The sequence below is a fragment of the Vombatus ursinus genome, unplaced genomic scaffold, assembly GCF_900497805.2.
Source record: "Vombatus ursinus unplaced genomic scaffold, bare-nosed wombat genome assembly UNPS02000790.1, whole genome shotgun sequence".
Classification (NCBI taxonomy): domain Eukaryota; kingdom Metazoa; phylum Chordata; class Mammalia; order Diprotodontia; family Vombatidae; genus Vombatus; species Vombatus ursinus.
In genome coordinates this window covers 1-5,255 of record NW_020940568.1, presented here as the reverse complement: position 1 = coordinate 5,255, position 5,255 = coordinate 1, and the positions used below count along the sequence as shown (strand labels likewise).

Here is a 5,255-nt window from a genome sequence, read left to right as displayed (position 1 = left end):
CTTATAACAAAACACAGGCAAAATATGTGGAATGATATTCAACTTTTTGATGACAGGATGGTCTGTTCAAAGGGTGAACTTCTGATATTCTCATGACTAAACTAATATTGATGCCAGATAGTGAAAGAACCACAAAATCATGGGACAGAAAAGGACTTTCAAGAGTCATTTTATTCTTTTCCATTGACCTCAGGAAGTCACTTGAGAGTTTCACCTACAACATTACCACCAAGGATCTTCTAGTTCTACGTGATTATTTGATATGACATTTACTTTCAATTTCAGGTAATATGTGTTATACAATCTGCTTTGTATAATCAACTTTCGGTTTGCAATTTGTTTTGTTTTGTTTTTGCTAAAATGCTCATACTAGGGATTTCTTCCACCAACAACATCAGCAACTCAGTTTGTAATTTAATCTTAAGAGAGTCTTCAGATGAAGAAATCAAAGCTATCTACAGTGATATGAAAAAATGCTCTAAATAACTATTGATTAGAGAAATGCAAATTAAAACAACTCTGGGTACCACCTCACACCTATCAGGTTGGTAACATGACAGAAAAGGAAAATGATAAATGTTGGAGAAATGGGAAACTTGGAACACTAATGCATTGTCGGTGGAGTTGTGAACTGATCTAACCATTCTGGAGAGCAATTTGGAACTATGCCCAAAGGGCTATAAAACTGTGCATACCCTTTGATCCAGCAATACCACTACTAGGTCTATATCCCAAAGAGATCATTAAAGAAAAGGAAAAGGACACACATGCACAAAAATATTTATAGCAGCTCTTTCTGTGGTGGCAAAGAGTTGGAAATTGAGAAGATGCCCCTCCATTGGTGAATGGCTACGAGTTGTGGTGTATGAATGTAATCAAATATTACTGTGCTATAAGAAATGATGAGCAGGCAGATTTCAGAACACAAGATTCAGAGCACAAGGACTTCAGACATAAGAGAGTATCCGCGGCTTTGAGCAGTGTGCAGGGCTGACAGATACAGGATACACTCCCCATAAAGTCCTCACCAAAGGAGAAGCCAAGAACCACCACATGGCAGAGACAGTCCGTAAATTAAAGTCGCAAATGAAGAGATGGCAAAAGTAGACAGATTGACTGCTTCAGCCTACTTAGTCCACTCCAAGTAGCACACCTCATTTTTCTCCCAAGCAAAAGCCCAGAAGCTGGTTTAATCATGAATCTTCTGCCTCCTTACCTGGCCTAAAAGTCAGCAGCACAGATTCTGGAAAATGGAGATAAAGATACTCTCATCTGAAAAATGGAGCCTTTTTGGACCAAAAACCCTTAAGAAATCTGACTCAGGTTTCAGTGTCTAGTCCTACAGAAGTACGCAGAAGCTATCCCCAGTGGAGTTCATTTGGGTCCAGGCTACTAGAATTGCAGAGCACTCAGCAGCCTTTAAGCTACCTAAGGTGGATCTTTCAATGATGGAAAGCAAGAAACAACCTCCATAGTTCTATAACCTCAAACCAAGAGACAGAAATGTGTTGAGTCCCACAGGGCTCTAAAACTTCCTTTTCATATGGGCTAAGTTGCTTTCCCTGATGAGACTTTTCCTTCTTTCCATCCACCTTTCAGTCAACATAGGAAAGATGTCATTCATTCACAATTCTGCTAAGGATAATATTCCTGGGGAGATAGTAATTGTTTCTTATATATCAACAGCAAAGCTTGAATGACCCAAAAGTGGTCTGAATAACTTCTCAAGGTACAGTCAACCACAGCCAACTATTCATCTATAGAATTAGATTGCAGGGAGTAAGAAGAAAAATTAACATATAAGTAGACTTTGTTCTGCATATTTATCTAAGATTAAAAAATATTTTTCTGTTTTTATATTGCGTCTATCCTACAGAATAAAAGCTCTTTGAGGACAGCGGCTTTTAAAAAAAAGTGTTGTCTCAGAGCCCCCAGTACTTGCAAAATAGCAGGTTCTTAACCAAATGTCCATTGAATTGGTAGTAGCCAAGACCCCAGCTCCTCTGACGCCAAGTCCAGATGTGTATCCATTGTAACATACCTCCAAAGTTATCTTGCAAAGATATTCTTAAGTGTCTCCTCTTCTCTGCCACTTCCTAACTATAGGCTCCATCGAAAATAGCTCCATTTTGTAAAGGATTCAGGAGCCTCAGCACTATGTTAACACTCAATTAGATACAGAAAGATGTTAGTGTACTTCAGCCTTGATATGACTCAACAATGCAACACAGGAGCCAAAACCAAACCAAAACAAACAAAAACCCTAAAGAGACCTTAGCTCGCATTATTAGAAGTACAGCGTACAGGAGAATGGACATGACAGTTTGATTGTATTCTGCGGCAATCTAACCACAGTCAGTAGTACTCTGTTGAGTTCTAGGTCTTAAATTCTACGAAGTAACATGAAAAACAGGAGGACATTCATAGCAAGGCAACCAGGATGCAGAAGGTGTTTCAAGCCAGGCCATACAAAGATGAGTTGAGTCATCTGGAGAAGTTTATCCTGGAAAAGACAAGACTTAAGCCTCTAAATATGTGAAGGGTTTTCATATGGAAGAGAATGAAGAGATGTTTTGCTTGTTCCCGAGGAGAGAATTCACAGCTCCAGCTGAATAGTGATTTGGAATAGTTATTATACATGTAAAACTTCTTAATTAAACTGTCCATAGGTGGAATGGGATACCATAGAAGGTAGGGAGATCCTCCTCACTGAAGGCCTTCAAACAGGGCTAGATAACCATCTGTCAAATGCTATCGATAAAATTATTATTTACTCACTTTCTTAAATTAACTCTACGGTCCCAGGCAACTCAGGTATTATCAGATACTAGAAGTCTTTACCTTTCTCAGACATGGCGTAACAGGATGGAGGGGAGAACAGAAATGTGCACAGCAGGGTTCCATGTAGGAAACTCACAAGGTGGAAATTTACTTCTACTAATGCAGATCAGAAACTCACCTATCACTTCGTTTTAGACAGTCTCTCAGAAGTTTCAGAGATAAGTGACTTGCCTTGCCCACAATAAATACAGCTGGCATGGTATAAAGCTGGAACCTTGTCTTGCTGATTCCAAAGACAGCCCTTTATCTACTATGCCATACTTCCCACCAATATAGCAGGGTTAACTTCCTGGAGTTTGATATAACTTTTCATCATAATTTTTTCAATACGCTGTTAGAACATTTAAAAATTCTCAAAAGTCAGTAATCACAAAGGCAGCAAACTAACACATAATATGCTTTTTGATACTTTCCAAAATATGTACATGATCCTTAAATCTTGTGCTTTTCCACCACACGTTTTTTGGTACATCTGATAATCTCCTTTTTGTCACTTTTTTTTTTCTCTTCAGTGTTTCATAGGGGTGCATAGAAATGAAATGTGAAGTATTTGAGCTAAACAATATAGGCACATTACCAGGGAGCTCTTAAGTTACAAGAGCAATTCCCTAGATCATTTCATAATAGGACTTTGCAGATATCATGATGACACCAGGTAGCCATTGGATTAAAAAAGGAGTGTCAACTTATGAAAACAGCCAAATTAACTGTGAGAACTGAATTGACCCAGAAGAAGATTAGAAACCAGTACAGATGCACTCACAACCTTACAGTCTTCCCTTCTCTGGACTGCCAAAGGCAGCCAATAGTTATGATAGGCTCACAAATTAGGTGAGCAGTGTCAGATGATAAACTATTTTACAGAATAACCAACATTTTACACATAAACTTTCAAAGCACTAAAATCTTCATTTTCTTTACACACCTACAAAGACTTAGAGGTGGAAGGGAATGGAGAGGTTATCTAACCCAATGCTCTCATTTTACAGGGGATTCTTGTAGGTTGGAATAAACGGCTTTTGACATCTCTTCTAATTCTGAGATTGTGTGACTCTTATTGGGATTCTGATTACACTAGCTCTTATCTCTATAAATCTTGATATGACCTAACTTGATTCAAAAACAAAAAAAGATGTAGAATTGAGTATTTGTACATCTATCTAAGAATTCTCACCAAAATTTAAAGTTCTGATTCAAATACTTCACATGACTCTTTATAAACTTTATTCTGAAATAACAAATTCTCAAATTGTTGTGCATTTTTTCCAGCAGTTTGGGAAAAAAAGTGCGATTCAATAAATCTTAAATATAGAGGTTAAAAAACAGAATTCAATGTCTTATTACAAAGTGATATGTTGAATAGACATGAAGAAAGAGTCATATTCTTGCATATATACATGTAGATGTGTAAAAAACTAACAAAGTTCAAAGCAGGATTACAACATCAATAACTAGAGATGCTAAAGTCAATAGACAGTATCACTTTTATATGAGTACCTTCAACACCTATATCATTCAGCACCAGGAAATGAATGCCAAATCTATTCATTTCCTCTTAAAGATTTCAAGTTCAAAATTACAACAAATGATGGTGCCTTGAGCTGGTTAAGTGAAACATAGTACTACAAAACAAGATCAAGTTGGTAACTAACCAAAAGGAATAGCATTTTATACAGAAAAATATACAAACAACATCCCAACCCTATGAGTCTCTTACCTTGTTAATCCCCTCCAAGGTTTTCCTAACTTTGATTTCATTCCCTTCCACACTTCTCCAGCAGCAAAAACATATTCAGGAGTCTTATTGAATAGGAAACACGGAGTTTAAATGACTTACATTAGTAGATGCAAGGAGATGTCGTCCTCAGTTCTTTCTTCAGAGGTATAAGTGCCTTGTTCTTTTTTTTCCCCTTAGAATATTCTTTTCTCCAGGCTTTTCTACTACCTCTCTTATGGATCAAGATGAAGGGTCGCTGGATTTCTATTATTTAATCTGAAGAAATGAGAACATACTTTCAATTATTATGACATTATTTGTGCCTTTTTCTTTAACCTTGTTGAAAGACTTTTTAGGATCATTTTCCATCAGTGAATATATACTAGTTGGGTATTGATGCAGAGTAGTGAGTCCCCAACTTGTCAAACAAAAGACTTGTAATGAACCCAGTTAACAGTAAATTTGTTTGTTAACTTCTTCTTGCTGCCACTACACAGGCTCTATAGCAGAAGCAGTGAATGCTGATGGCAGCAAAGACCCAAAAGATCAGGGAGAGTGGAAGAAAAGGGGCAGTCAAGGCATTTGAGGACAAGAAAATGCTGCTTGTATAGTCAAGACTTTGAAGGTCAAAAACTCAAGCTAGAGAAGGGCAGCTAGGTGGCACGGTGGATAGAGCACCAGCTCTGGATTCAGGAGG

General features: G+C 37.5%; 1 pseudogene; it reads left to right on the top strand.

The window, feature by feature from the left end:
* The first annotated feature begins 958 nt into the window (after positions 1-958).
* Positions 959-1,529, top strand: LOC114042778 (annotated as a pseudogene).
* Positions 1,530-5,255: the final 3,726 nt, after the last annotated feature.